Raw genomic sequence first — 15,938 nt, 5'->3', positions numbered from 1 at the left:
CTGCCCGGAGCTCCGCCAACACCGGTGCCGGCTCCACTTCTGGACCGCCCGCCCAAGGCGGCAAGCACAAGCGGAAACAGGGCTCGACCCTATTCCGCAACGCTCCAAAGAAGCCCAAGAACCCGGCCGCAGCGACCAGGCGGAAAGAAACCACAGCCAGGGTGGCCCAATATCAGAGCCAGCCGAAGGTGCCTGTTATGGTGTTGGCGTAGGCATTATTCCCTCACTCCTTGTTTTTTCGTCAATCTGGCGTGAAAGCCTTCTGACTTGTCTTCTCGTTTCAGGGCCCCGCTAACCCTCGAGAAGTCAGGCGCCGCCTCAGTCCTCAGGTCGGCAACGACCTCCTTGACCAGCCGGCCAATCGACCCGGCCGCCGACCTCCAGGAGGCGACAGAGCGGAACACGCGGGAGGCGCGTGAAGAAGAGGTCGACCGCCTGGCCAAGGAGCAGGCGGCCTTGTCCGCCGTGTCTGCTGAGAGGGCGCTGGCGCAGGCGGAAGCCCAGGCCGCGGAGAAGAAGTGGCTCGCGGAGGCCGCACGCCGCCAAGAGCCGCTGCTCGTGGCGCCTCTGAACACCACGCCGCCTCTGCCTGAATTCGAGGCAACGGCCGGAGGAGCCGGCGACAACTTCCTGATCCGAGAGCAGGGGAGCAGCGACGTAGCTATGTCGGACGTCTTCGTGCCGCCGCCCCCGCCCCCACCGCCTCCGCCAGCCAGCAAGCCGCGGGACAAGCAGCCAGTGGCGCCGCCGGTGCCGCCAGTTGACAATACAGTGGTGACGGTCCTAATCCCTACGGTCCGCCTACCCACGCACCGTCTTTTGGAGAAGGCGGCCTCAGCACCGCGGCCGTAGGAGGTCGGCGCCGCAAGCTCGTCGGCCCCTGATACCGAGGTGACCAGCGCCACGCCCGTGGGTTGGATACACGGGGGCAGGACTGGCGCCCTGAACCAGGCGTCTCATGACGTCGAGGCCAAGCTCCGGGCAGAGGTGGAGGCGCTCAAGTATTGCAACGAGGCCTACTTGGAATCGCGCACCGCCATCCAGGTAAGTTATCTTTTGGTTTCTTCTTCGGATGATCTTTTTTGCTTCTCTCGTGGGGGCGCGCAAGCGCACCCACTCGCTGTAGTCCCCAAGTTCCGGGCCGGCTGCTGAGGGTCGGAACTTTATCTTGCAATTGTCGACTGCTGATTTCATCTGATGCCTATCCTGCAGGACTATCAGAATCTCCGGGCGACCGCCTACAACTCCAAGGTTCGGGAGCTAGAGGCGCAGACAGCCGATCTGGCCGAAAGCCGGCGTAAGTTTCTGTCTTCTTTCTTCGCGGGGGCACGCTGGCGCAGCCGCGGGATGTAGTCCCCGAGGTTCGGGCCGACTGCTGAGCAGTCGGGCCGAATCTCCTCAGTTGTCTTTTTCCTTGTCAACTACTTCTTTTCCTCGGGGGCGCGCCGGCGCGCCCGCGGGCTGTAGTCCCCGAGGTTCGGGCCGACTGCTGAGCAGTCGGGCCGAATCTCCTTGGTTGTTTCTTTCCTTTGTCTTGTCTGCTTGACTGATGCCTTCTTCTTCTCTTTCTTTCTTCAGAGGCTAATGCCACCCTGCAGCAGCAGCTGGGCGATGCCAAGACCGCCTAGCGTGGCAAGGAGGCAGAGTGCAGCAAGTTGGCGGAGGAGCAGGACCGCCTAGTCGCCCAACTTGCCGAACACGCGGAAACCCTCTAGGCGACCCAGCTAAAGGCGGAGACGGCGGAGACTAGCCTCCTCGCCGATTTTGAGATCGAGCGCTCCGCCTAGGCCGACAAGGAGGCCCAGGTGACGGCCTGCTTCAGCAGCATTGAAGACTTGGTCGATGGTAAGCCTCGCTCCCTTGGTTTCTTGCTTTGAGGTATCGGCCCTTGGTTTTAGTCTTGGCCTTTTTCTTCTTCCGCCCGGACAGACATCTTCCCGGACCATTCTGTAGATGCGATCCAAATGATCGAGGCCCAGTGCAAGGAGCGAAGGGCGGAGGGTGCACAGATCGCCGCTGATGCCCTGTAGACTCTTGGCGAACAGGTCCTCAGCATTCAGGCCCGGCTTTGGCCTGCTCACCGCGTGCTACGCCGCCTCTAGCGCATCGGAGCCCAGGCGGTCTCCGCCCTCTAGCCAGGCTTGCCGGCTCCGTGCACCCCAAGTCGGACTGCCGACTGGCTGGAGGTGGCGGTCGGCCGCTTGGAAGCCTGGAAGGGCTCAGCAGCCTGGGCAGGGGCACGCCGGGCCTTGGAATTCGTCAAGGCGTGGTACCCTGGGCTAGATCTAGCCCAGTTGGCCACGTTCCGACTGGAGGCGCAGGAGGAGCTGGCAGTAGTGGAAGCTGAGCTTGTCAACAGGGCGGCGGCGATCGCCGACTTCACCGACACCAGTGTCTTTGTACCGGAGGTGGTCGAGGAAGGCGGCGAAGCTCTGCACGAGTGTCTTGGGTTAAACCCAGAGGACAACAAAGATTCTGCTGAAGTCATCGACTCCAGCGACGAAGGGGAAGACGGGGAGGAAGAAGGAGAGGAGGAGGAGGAGGAAGACGAGGAGACTGACGTCGACATGCCGGAGGTCGGGGCGGACGGTCAGCCCTAGCCTGACCGGGCCTCAAGCAACAAGCCATGCACCGAGGTGCCGCCCGCTACTGGAGGCGTCCAAGTGGGGGCGGACCCGCCGCCCGTTCCTCTGACGGACGCCATCGACTCCATCCTCCAGCACTCCAACGCCCCGCCTACTACTGGTGGCTCCTCCATCCAGATGGAGCCGCCTGCTGCGCCAGGTGGTGCAGCCGACTCCAGCGTCCAGCCAGAGTCCTTGGCCACACCATCCGGCACCGTCTAGCCGGATCCTTCTGCTGCACCAGGCGGCGCCGCCCCCCGGAGCCTTCTGTTGCGCCAACCGGCACCGCCTAGCCGGAGTCTTCTGCTTCTCCTTAGGGTTTATCTGTTTTCTGCTTGCTGTTTTGAATATTTTGTTAGATTCGCGCAATTCCACCCTCGGGGTGTATATCATACTTTGTTTGAATGCTGGCCAGAGGCCTTTATCCATGGAAATATTTATCATTGCTTATGCTTTGCTTTGCCGACTTCCATCTTTCCTTACTTTTTACTCCTTGGTTTTTCCTTTGCCGCCCTCCCTTGGCTATCCTCTTGCCAGCCAAACAGCCGCTCTGCGGACTGCGGCTAGGTTGAGTACTTAGTCATTTGGAGGAGGGCTAGTACTTAGCCATTCGGGGTGTTGGCAATGAAAGGTAGGAGTCGGCTGGCCGGCTGCTCTACAGCCAGTCAAAAAAGGTGAGATGTCGGCCTCTGCTATATGCATTTTGTCCTTAGTCAATTTTTGTGTGAGCACCAGTTTGGGACCCCCGCCTCCCATACAGTCGCTCTACGAGCTGCGACTTCTGGCAAGGGAAGTGTCTGGTGCCAGCACACTACTTGTCTGGCCGCGGGAGGTGGCATATAGCAGAAGGCGGCGTGCCTCCGGGCTGACTGGTCGAAACCAGTGCCAGGCGGAAAAAACTATACATACTCGTGGCATAATTCTTATCATATAGATAAAAGAGGGCAGTCCCCAAGCTCTTCTCGGGGGACCCGGAGTCTTTATACATAGTACAAAAGGTAGCTTGATACATACTGCTTTCAACTGTAAAACCTTCGGAGGAGGTTTGCGTTCCATGGCCTCTCCGTCTCTTTGCCTGAATCGTCCCTCTTGCGCGCTCTGGGCTTCTGGGCATCGATCAGATAGTAGGCATCATTACCCAACACCTTACTGATGATGGAAGGGCCTTCCCAAGGTGCCGAGAGCTTGTGCTATCTGGCTGTTTGCTGGATTAGCCGGAGCACAAGGTCTCCCTCCAGGAAGGATCTCGGCTTCACCTTATGGTTGTAGTATCAGCGTAGACTCTGCTGGTAGATGGCCGACAGGCTGAGTGCCAACATCCGGCCTTCCTCCAGCAAGTCGACGTTGTCTTATCGTGCTTCCTTGGCATCCGCCTCGGTGTACATGGTGACTCTTGGGGAGTCGAACTCAATATCTGTCGGGATGGCGGCTTCGGCACCGTAGACGAGGAAGAAGGGCGTGAAGCCTGTTGACTTGTTTGGAGTTGTGCGCAGGCTCCAGAGGACGGCCGGCAGCTCGTCAAGCCAGCAGCCGGCCGACTGCTCCAGAGGCTTGACCAGTCGGGGCTTGAGGTCGGACAAAATGAGGACGTTTGCACGCTCCACTTGGCCATTTGACTGTGGGTGGGCAACGGACGATAAGTCTAGGCGGATGCCCTTGTTGCACAGAAACGAGCCAAGGCTCCTTTGGCGAAGTTGGTGCCGTTGTCGGTGATGCTGTGTGGGATGCCGTATCGCGTGGTGATGTTGGCGATGAAGGTCATGGCAGTCGGCCCATTCAGCTTCCTGATTGGTTTTGCCTCTATATACTTAGTTAACTTGTCCACAGCAACAAGCAAGTGAGTCATGCCACCACGGGCCATCTTGAATGGCCCTACCATATCAAGACCCCAAATAGCAAAGGGCCAGGCTATGGGAATGGTCTTGAGTGCAGAAGCCGGTAGGTGTGGCTTGGAGCGGAACCTCTGACATCCTTGACATTTCTGAACTAGCTCTTTGGCCTCTTCCAGGGCAGTCGGCCAGAAGAACCCGTGGAGGAAAGCTTTGGCCACGAGTGATCTTGAAGCCACGTGGTGGCCGCACTTGCCCTGGTGGATATCTCTGAGTATTGCTTGGCCTTGGTCCGACTCCACGCAATGCTGATAAACTCCTGTGACACTTTGTCGCACCAGCTCTCCGTTGACTATGGTGTAAGCTGCAGCTCGCCTCTGCACTTGTCGGGCTGAGATTTCATCGGTTGGCAGCTCTTTATTCACCAAGAAATTGAGAATCGGCTGAGCCCATGAGGGTGCCACAATTTCTTCGACTGCGACTACTGCAACTTGTATGAGGGCGGTTGGGCCAGGAGGCGGTGGGTTGGCAGCTGCTTCCACGTGCTGTGTTGAAGAAGTCCCCGGGCCGACTGCTGAAGTCCCGGGGCCGGGTTCTGAAGTCCCTGGGCCGGGCGTGGCTGTAGCAGTCCCCGGGCCACCTGTCGAAATCCCCGTGCCGGCCTATGGGGTCGCCAAGTCGGATCCGACTGCTTCGGGGGGGGCCGGCACAAAGATGGAGTCTGAATCAGGAGATGGCTTGACAGACGGCTTCAGAAGGCGGCGTAAGGCGACACCGGCTGGTATTGCTTGTCGGGTGGAGCCAATCCGTGCCAGGGCATGTGCTTGCTCGTTGTTATTTCTTGGCACGTAAAGGAACTCGCACCCATCAAAGTATCTGCTGGTTGCTGCACGAGGAAGCGGTAGCTTGCCATGTTTGCATCCTTGGCGTCCCAGTCATCTGATGACTGTTGGACCAGCAAGTCGGAGTCACCATAGCACAGGATCCGGCGAATGCTGAGTTCCTTGGCAAGTCGGAGCCCGTGTATGAGTGCCTCATATTCTGCTACATTGTTGGAGGCGGCGAAGTGGACTTGCAACACGTATTTGAGCTTGTCGCCCTTGGGAGAGGTGAGGACGACGCGAGCTCCCAGACCAGTGCACATTCTTGAACCATCAAAATACATCCGCCAATGGGTGGAGTCTGGTGCAGGCGGCAAATATTGGGTCTCGGCCCAATCGACGAGGAAGTCGGCCAGCACTTGTGATTTGATGGCGGTGCGAGGCTGGTAGTCGATGGTGTAAGGGGCCAGATCAATAACCCACTTGGCCAGTCGACCAGAAGCATCCAGGCTTCCAATGATCTTAGCAAGCGGGGCTGTGCAGACGACATTTATTGGGTGCTCTTGAAAGTAAGGCTTTAGCTTCTTGGTAGCAAAATGCACACCGTAACACATCTTCTGGTAGTGGGGGTAGTTTTGCTTGGAGGCGGACAATACTTCGCTCAAGTAATACACCGGTCTTTGGACCGGCAATGCTTTGTTCTTCTACTTGCGCTCTACTACCATGACTATGCTGACAACCCGACTGGTGGCTGTAATGTAGAGGAGCATGGGCTCCTTCTCAGTCGGAGCCGCCAGGACAGGCGGGGTTGCCAACATCTTCTTGAGATGGAGAAATGCTTCGTCCGCCTTGTCGTTCCACTCAAAAAAAGTGGTCTTCTTCATGAGTTGGTACAGGGGAAGAGCCTTCTCGCCCAGCCGACTGATGAAACGGCTGACTGACGCCAGGTAGCCGGTGAATTTCTACACGTCCAGCAGTCGGGTGGGCACTTTCATCATCTCAATTCCCTTGATCTTCGCGGGATTGCACTCTATGCCGTGCTCTAAGACCAGGAAACCAAGAAGCTGGCCAACTGGCACTCCAAAGACACATTTCTTCGGGTTGAGCTTGATTTGGAATCGCCGCAGGTTCTCAAAGGTCTCCTTGAGGTCCTCTAGCAGTGTGCCACGCTTCTCTGTCTTCACCACCACATCATCCACATATACATGGGCATTTCTGCCGAGTTGCTTGAGGAGGCACTTCTGCATGCAATGCTGAAACGTGGCGCCGGCGTTTCTCAAGCCGAACGTCATGGTCAGGGAGCAGAAGGCTCCAAATGGCATGATGAAGGCGGTCTTCAGCCTGTCAGCCAGGTTCAGCTTCATCTGGTGATACCCAGAGTATGCATCCAAGAAACTCAACAGCTCGCATCCGGCTGTGGAGTCTATCACTTGATCAATCCTTGGCAGGGCGAAGGGATCTTTGGGGAAGGCTTTGTTGAGGCTGGTGTAGTCAATGCACATGCACAACTGCTTGTTTTTCTTCAACACTAGGACTGGGTTGGCCAGCCACTCTGGAAAGAATACTTCCATGATGAATCCGGCTGCTAGAAGCCGGGCTATCTCTTCTCTGACAACTCTTCTATTCTCTTCTGACAGGTGGTGCAAAGGCTGCCTGACCGGCTTGACGTTAGGTCGGACATGTAGCTTGTGCTCGGTGAAATCCATTGGAACACCCGGCATGTCTTTGGGAGACCATGCAAAGATGTCCCGATTCTCACGGAGGAAATCGACGAGCTCGCTTTCCTATTTGCTGTCAAGGCCTGTGCCTACGACAACGTGCCTCTCTCGGTGCTCCGGGTCCAAGGGTATTTTTTATGTTTCCTTGGCCGGCTTGAACGAGCCCTCAACCTCCGACTCCTGGGGGTGGGTGACATTTCCGGCTTCTTGCCTACCAATGCCACCACCCAGTCAAGGAGCCACTTCTCGGCTGCAATCACGAGGGACTCGGCCAGCCGGCTACTATCTGCGGCGCAAGCGATCGACTTCTTGTAGTCTCCGACTATTGTCAGGATCCCCTTGGTACTCGGCATATTCATCTTGAGGTAGGCGTAGTGGGGGACTTCCATGAATTTGTCCAGAGCAGGCCGGCCTAGCAATGCATGGTAGGGGCTCTCAAGGTCCACCACTTCAAACCAAATTGTCTCTCGGCGGAAGTGATTCTTGTCTCCGAAGAGGACATCAATCTAAGTCTTGTCGATTGGTGAGCAGGAAAGGCCAGGGACTATGCCATGGAACATAGTGCGACTGGGGGCGAGCTGCCTTTCCTTGATTCCCAACTTCTCCATCGTGTCACGGTACAGGATATTGATGCTGCTGCCGCCATCTATCAAGACTCTAGAGAAACGGGCTGCTCGCCTCTCCGTTGCAAGGGTCGCTTCTAGGACCAGGGCATATGAACCAGGGGAAGGCATCACTTCCGGGTGGTCGGCCCTGCTCCAACTGATGGGCCTCTCGGACCAATGCATGAACTCTGGAGTGTTGGAGGCCACTGCTTGCACTTCTTCTTGTTGTTGCCGCCTGTTGCGTCTGTCATCGGCCACGCTGGTGAACACAACATAAGCTCCATGTTCCTCTGGGTACTCATCTTGGATGGCGCTGACTGGTCGGGCCGCCGGCTGCTGGGGCTGAAGAGGCGGCGGTCCGGTAGGCGGAGGAGGCAGGATTCCATCTCCCTTGGCAATTCTGGTGAGCCAGTGACACTTCCAAGTGGTGTGGTTGGATGGCTTCACGCCGCTATGGAACTTGCAGGGTGCATCCATGGTCTGCTCGTAAGAGAAGGCAGGCAACCAATTGGACTTGCCGCCCTTCTACCGCTTGGGGGCCGGCTGCCCTTCTAGCTGCTGATCCTCGACCGTCGCCACCTGCCAGCTGGTGGAAGCCGGCTGGATGGCCTTCCGCTTATTATCACCTGGTTCCTGGCGCCGACTGGTGTCACCAGCCGGAGTCCGAGGGGCCTGAGGTGCCACCTTGCTAGACGCATCAACCAGGATTTCCGCCTTCATGGAGGAGTCGGCCGTGGCGTGCTTGTCGGCGATGACCAGCAGCTCATCGAGGGTCTCGAGCTCGTCGCAGAGGAGTCGATGCTTGAGGAGGGTGCCCTCTCGGCACCCGACAGTGAATTACTCGATCGCCTGCACCTCGTGCACGCCTTCGCAGGAATTGCGCAGCTCGGTCGAGCGCGTGAGGTAGTCGCGAGTTGACTCCGTGGGCCCTTGGACGCACAAGGAGAGCTGTCGGGGCTTGGGAGCCCGCTTGTAGGTGCTGGTGAAGTTGCGGATGAAGACCTCAGTGAAATGAACCCAACTGTTGATGCTACGGGGCTTCAGGTTGTTGATCCATGTCCAGGCAGTTCCTTGAAGCATGAGCGGGACGTACTTCACGGCAACGCGCTTGTTGCCGTTTGCTATACTGACGGCCGTGGAGTAGTCGACCAGCCAATCCTCCGGCTTCACGGATCCGATGTATTTGTGCGTGTCTCGCGGGAGGGTGAACCCCTTGGGGAAGGGCTCATCTCGGATTCGGGGCCGAAACAGGGCGGGCCCAGCGCATCTTCTTCTTCAAGCGCCAGGGATCGGTTGAGACAATCGATCCGATGGCGAGCATCATTCTCTCCGACTTCCTCTCGACGGCCAAGGCGGTCGCCGAGTGTCGGATGCGTGACAGGAGGCGGAGTGGGGTACCTCGCTCCATGAGGCGGGGGAGGCGGCAGGTCGCCTCGCCGCTCTACTGCACGAGGGCGGCTGTCCTCATCCCGCTCGATGGAGAGGCATGTCCGGCTGCGGCTGGCAGCCGGCTCGTTGCCCTTTCCTCTGCGGGCGCCACCAGTCGGCGTCCGGGAGGTCGCCCCATCATCTTGGCGTGGGGGCGGCTCGTTGTTTCGTCGGGCTGGGACTTCAGCGCGGCAGGCGGCCTCGTGCTGCGCGGCAGCCGCGTCAAGGAACTGCTGGACTCGCTCCGTCATGTGGTGGAGCTCGTCACCGATGTATTTGTTCAGTTCATCCGTTACCGCCTGTGCGGCCCAGATGTTCTCTGCATGCGTGGCGTAGACGGGGCATTTCGCCCCGAACATGCTGGTGATGGTCGCGCCACGCTGCCGAACTGTGCCGAGGTGGCAAGGCCTGTCAGGAGCCGGCGTGCCGCCTACGGCCCGGTCCATCTCGCGCCGATAGGCGTCCGACAGCCGACGCATGCTGGCCAGGCAGCCAGCATTTTTGACAAGCTAGAGGCGGCGTGCCTCCAGCACCTTAGCATCCGCGCCCTCGGGAATGGGCGCCATGAGGTCGCGCAGAGTGGCGTCAAGGGGATCTTGAGCACGCCCGTCCAAGTGATCCTCACTGTTGATGACGAGTACCTCCATAACGGCGCTCCCGCCGCTGTACTCGCGAGGAGGCGGCTCGTCGTAGACCACCATGTTGGTGGGGAACGTGTCGAGCGACGCCGTGTTGGAGTCGACGATCATTGGATCGGTCGAGCCGACGGACTCCAGGTCCACAGCGGGCTCGCTAATGACATGGAGCTAGTCGAGGAGGCTGACAAGGTGGCTCTCAGGGCAGCATGTGCCCGCATCAGAGGCCGGCTCGTTGGAGAGGTCGATCTCGCCGACAAGGTCAGCGAGGCAGCTCGCCGTGCAGGCGATCTCCACGTCGTGCAGCGCATCGAGGCTGACATCGTCAGGCGTGCTTGGCTGGCTTCGCTCGCCAGGAAGGAACAGGGTTCCCATCCAGAGCAGATCTCCGGGAGATGGTGCACCTCTCCCCACGGTGGGCGCCAAATGTCGCGGGTTGGGTGCGACATATGCCAATGGATGGCTTATCATGGTGGGAGCAAGTAGAACGTCGCCGGTGCCTGGAAATGGGATAAGGCGTAGACATGAACGCCGGCGTACTTTACCCAGGTTCGGGGCTCTCCTAGGAGATAACACCCCTAGTCCTGCTCCGCGGGGTCTCCGCATGATCACTATGGCACAAGTGATACAATGGTGCTCCTTGAGCTGTGTGCTAGAGGCAGAAGGAGGCAAGGCTAGCTCTCTTCCTGCTCTAGGGGGGTGGCTAGTTCTAATGGAGTGGGAACCCTTTGCATGGGTGGCCTGGGGGGTTTATATAGGCCTACCCCCTAGGGGTACAATGGTAATCTGGCCAGCTGCTGGGCCCGACTATCAGTGTCTCCAGCCTCCGGTTTCTCCGCCGACTGCTAGGGCCCGCCGCCTGGTGGGCCCCGCCGACTGGTTGGTGGCTGCTTACTGTAGCCGTGTCGTTAGTGATGGGGGCTTGTTCATCTTAGCGTGGCTACAGTCCCGCCACCTGGTGGGAGGCCACTGTAGCCACACCTGGTCTTATCAGCTTAATGGCGTGCTCCCCTCGGGACAAGGGACGGCCGCCTGCTGGAGGCTGGCCCCTCTCGAATCTGCCTGGTTGAGCTTCAGTCGTCTTCCTTGGGGTCACTGCCCGAAGGGCCCACCTCTGGCAGGCCGTACCGACAGGCCGTCGTGGGGAACAGGGTTTCGCCTTCCTAGAGCGACGTCAGGGGAGACATGGCACAGTGCCCCGTCGTGCGGAGATCTCCGTCTGTACGGAGCACTGTAGCCATGCCCGTCCTGAGCGTTGGAGGCGACGCGCCTTACCGTAGCCATGCTTTGACTTGTACTCTTGATGGGGACTCAGCCGCACCGTAGTCGTGAGGTGGCCGCCTACCTGTTGCCGCCCTCTCTGGAGGGCGGCCGCCAGGAGCCGGCCACTCGTAGCACCGTAGACTTGGGTCGGCTGCCCTCTGGTAGCTGGCCGCAGAGCCAGCCGGCCCCAGAGGGTGGAGCTTCAACTCGGGGTCCAGCAAGGCAGGGCTGGCCCAAAGTCTTGATAAATCCAAGGACTCGGGTGAGCCTACCCGTGGCCCATTACTCTGACACACACAGTTTCATTGAAGGGTCTCTGATTGTAGTGTCGCGTTAGTAGCATCCCGCAGTAGTGTTGTTACATAACATAATTAGATGTTTAATTTGGTATTGCAATCATGTCATGTTACAAGTATATATATGTTGTTGTTCTGTACACAGAGCATAGATGTTCTGCAGACAGAGCATATCACAACACACTAGGTAACACAACAGCGATGAATTCAACAATCGCAAACAGTTCATCCGAGTGACCTGTATGCTCTGCATCGCACACGCCTTCATCTGGAAACCCGTTTCTTTTGTTCACCCTCATCGCAAACAGTTAATTGAACTGAATCATATGCCCTGAATCGCACACACAACAAAAATTTGAACCGTGTTTGATGCATCCGTCATCGCAAACATTTTGCACCCTTTTTGACGGTTCTTTTACACCACCATCTGCGATTAATGCATCACACACAGTTTTGTGAAAGAGTCTCTGATCGTAGTGTCGCATTAGCAGCATCCTACAGTAGTGATGCCACATGGGGTGATGAAGGAGGTCTTCTCTTCGTCTTCCTTGGACATGAATATCTGATGGTATCCGGAGTATGTATCTAGAAAAGGAGAGAAAATCACACCCGGAAGTGGAATCCAAAATCTGATCAATGCGCGGTGAGGAGAATGGGTCCTTCGGGCATGCCTTATTCAAATCCATGAAGTCTATGCAAAGCCTCCATTTCCCATTGGCCTTGCGCATAACCACTAGGTTTGCTAACCATGTTGGATGTAGTAGTCCTCTAACCAAACTAGCTGCCTCAAGTTTCTTGATCTCCTCGGCAATGAACTCCTGGTGCTCCAAGGCCTGCTTCCGCACCTTATGCTTGATGGGTTGGGCATGTGGGTAGACAGCAAGGTGGTGCTCGATTACCTCCCTGGGAACACCAGGGATATCAGATGGTTGCCAAGCAAACACATCGATATTCGCCCGCAGGAAGGCAACAAGCGCGCTTTCCTATTTGTCATCGAGGGTGGCACCGATAGTAAAAGTACCATCAGTACCAGCCAGCCCTGCCGGGACCTTTTTCACATGGGGTGCAGCAGCCTTGGTCCTCTTGCTGTTGGGACTCTTAGGCATGTGATCAATAGGTGCGGCACTCCATAGAGGTAAGCTTCTCGGATTCCTTGCCAGCGTCCCAACTATCCTTCTTCTTTCCCTTGCTTTCCTTGGCGGGCACTGTGGCTTTAGCGGCCTCTGCGGCTACTGCGTCCCGGTAGTTCTTATCCACGGATATCATCGGATCTTTCTTATCTGACGCAATGTAAATAACGCCCATCGGCGTGGCATCTTCAAGGTGTTGTAGGCATAGTAGGATGCCGCCATGAATTTGGCCAGGGCCGGGCACCCAAGGATTCCATTGTATGGTAGGGGGAGGTCGACCACATCAAACACAATCTTCTCAGCCCGGTAATTTAACTCTCCCCCAAATGTCATAGGCAACATGATCTTTCCCTTACGACGACTACTGCCGGGATTGACTCCTTGAAACGTGCATGTGGCCTTAAGCTCTTCCTCTGCTATCTGGAGCTTGCTGAGAACTTGTGCGGAAATCAGATTCAACCCAACCCCTCCATCAACCAACATCTTTGTGACTTTGAGGTTGCGGATCGTTGGTGAAACCAACAACGGCAAGCACCCTACCGTAGTGGTGTGGTAAGGGTGATGCTCTTCATCAAACATGATGGGAAGCATGACCATTTGAGCGACTTTTGAGACCTTGCCGCTAGCTCCATGGCATTGACCTCACGTGCCCACTGTTTAAGTTGGCGGTGAAAGCAGTGCAAATATGCACCCCCGTCAATTCACATGGCGTTACTGGCCTTTTGGTATTCCTGCTCGCTGGTTTCCTCTTCATTCCCTCCATCACTTTCATCGTTGCATTCCTCCTTCTCTCGGCCCCTAGAAGGTTTCCCTTGGTTCCCAAATGCCTTGCCGGGGCAGTTTGCTTCACCGCCCAGGCCCTTTCCGCCAGTATCGTTATGACCTGTTTCCTTATCATGCTTCTCATACTCAACCCTCTGCTTCTTTACGAGCTGCTCAACCTGATGAAACTCCTGAAGATCGTGGACCTTGTTCTGATGAATCTTGTTGTACGGTCCATCACCTTTCCCAGCCTTCTCGGCAGCCGCAGCCTCACGGTAGTCAGCACGCGGCAACTCCCTTGCTAGGTGCTTTGGCTTTAGCCTTCTTGTCGGTACTAGGCATGCCTGATCTCTCAACGGTCATCACTGCCTTATCCTTGCACTTCTTGTTGCACTTCTTGTTCTTCTTCTTCTGACTAGTGGACTCGTCATCATCCTCTGGGTCGATGTCGATGCAATCTTCCTCTCCAGGGAGTTTCCTCCCCTCTTCCACCTGAGCACACTTGTCCACCAAGTTATATAGCTCCTTCACAATCTTGGGCAACCGAACGTTCATCTTGGAACGTATCCTGTGATTGCACACATTTGATTGGAAGGCGGTTATCATAGCTGCCAGGTGGATATCTGGGATATTTCTGTGGACTCGACCAAATCTCAGCAAATACTTTCGTAGAGTCTCTCCCTCTTTCTGCTGGAGAAGCTTCAAGTCGCTGGGACGCCCTGGTTCTTGATGGCCGCCAGTGATGGCGCCAATGAACTCATGGCACAGGTCAGCCCAGATCGAAATGGAGTTCTCTGGCAGGTGCATCAGCTAAGACCTCACATTTGACTTGAGTGCCAAAGGGAAGTAGTTGCAAACACCTTCTCATCTCTTCCCCGACAGCCTGAACAGCGATGGTCTAGATTCTCAAGAACTTTGCCGGGTTCAGTCTCCCATCATACTTCTCAGGTTTCTCTGGCTTGAACATGTGAGCGGAGGGCAAACAGACTTGCCGTAGCTCATGGGTGAAGCTAGGGCACCCGACCTCAAAAGGCAGGCACCCGCCATCTCCGAGAATGGGCTCGTTGACATCGTGGCCGTTGCACCCATTGAGATGGAAGTGGTTGTCGCAGCGCCGCTCGATGACGATGTGCATGCCTTCCCTCTGCCTGTCCTTTGAGGCTCGCCGTTAGCCTTGATGTGCTCAAGGGTCGGAGGAGGCCATTGAGACGTCATCGGGAGTTTGGTCACATGGCTCCCGTGCTGCTTGCAGAGGTGGGGACTGCATCGTGGGGGTGGCCCCTTCCATGCGGCCAGCCGCACGAGCCGTTGTCATTGCCTGGGGAGGCCATGGCAGACCAGCTCACTGTGGTCCTCCTGCCTTGGCGAAACCAATTAGACTTTGGATGGTGGCTCGCCACTCATCCATCTAATCGGCTACCGGTGGAAATCTCAGCAGCAGCTAGGCCCGCGCCATGGCCTTTGAGGTGGTGCTTGGAATAGGTGATGATGATGTAGACCGCAGTGTCGCTCGGCTCCTGATGGTGCCGGTGGCGACCACGCCCTACCCTAGCTGTTGCAAACCAGCCGCTTGGATGGCATGGTCACTACAAAAAAATACACTTCCGTGATGAGACGTGTTTGTCACAGTAGGTCACGTTTTCTGTCATGCATGTACATCCATGACGATTTTATGACAGAATCAAGATAGTCATACCTGTGTGGTCATAGAAGTGTCCCATGACATTACCAAAATTATCATCACGGAAGTGTCCACTTCCATGATGATAAATCGCGTGTCATAGAAGTGCTTTCGTCAAGGGTGACCAACACCTGGCATCCACTATAACGGCTCACCGTTAAGCTATCGGGTCCAGTGTTGGGTCCGATAACCCGTTAATAGCCCTGACCAATGGGTATTTTCCACGTGTAAAATCATCATTGGCTGGACGAAACACGTGTCAGCTCACCGTTGGGACAGATGTCATCCACTCATTGGACTGAAGGCGCCTATGATCCGTTGACACGTGGCACGGCCCAACAGAGGCCCTATCCTGTGAAAAGGCCAGCCCGTTTGACTTGGTCAAAAGGTGGCGGGCCGGCCCATGGAAAGCCTGTTAACGACATGTTCTTATATAGCCCATTTACAACCCGCTAACCCAGGGCCCGTTACGACCTATCTGAATTAGGCCCAGTAGCGTCATCTGGGTCGTCCAATATGATTCCAACCCATTTTAACTTCCTGCCCATGTATGGCCCATGACGTCTTTCAGCCCATATGAGGCCCTTTGTAACTCTTGGCCCATTAACGACCCGTGGTGAAACTGGCCCGTAATGAATAGTGTATCACTTTATACCCATTGACGGTCCATTATTCCATTGGGCCGTTTATAGCCCATGTTATCTTTTGGCCTTCTCAGGGCCAATTTATTCTTGGGCTCATTTCCAGCATTCGGTTACTTACGACCCGTTATTGTAATTTTCTGCTTGTGGGCCAAATTCAGCCAGTGGTTATGGCCAGCCCGTTTGTGGCCCGTTAATACGTTGGGCCATTTTCATAGTGTCATCAAATACGGCCAATTAACGACGGCCTGTTATGGTCGGCCCATGAACGGACACTTCCAAGTTGTCACACCCTAGCTAGTCATGCATTAGAGTGTTGCGTCATGTTTATTCTTTCATCAGAAACCTGAAATGGGGATGACAGAACCCCCAGTCCCCTCTGAAACCAATTAGGGTTTACTAAAAACTTTTTCAATGAACCTGAAATGCCCTTCTAAAATGCCCATCATTTTTGTCTTGGTTCAGAACCTCTGCCAAACGTGATGCACATTTTCCTAGGCCATCT

At 56.3% G+C, this 15,938-nt stretch overlaps 1 pseudogene; it reads right to left on the bottom strand.

Annotated features, from left to right (window-relative positions):
• Window positions 1-3,435: 3,435 nt before the first annotated feature.
• On the bottom strand, window positions 3,436-14,246 carry LOC119360857 (annotated as a pseudogene).
• Between the last annotated feature and the right edge of the window lie 1,692 nt (window positions 14,247-15,938).

Source organism: Triticum dicoccoides, chromosome 2B (genome assembly GCF_002162155.2).
Source record: "Triticum dicoccoides isolate Atlit2015 ecotype Zavitan chromosome 2B, WEW_v2.0, whole genome shotgun sequence".
Taxonomy (NCBI): Eukaryota; Viridiplantae; Streptophyta; class Magnoliopsida; order Poales; family Poaceae; genus Triticum; species Triticum dicoccoides.
The sequence above is the reverse complement of the archived record's forward strand: the minus strand, read 5'-3'. Positions and strand labels throughout refer to the sequence as shown.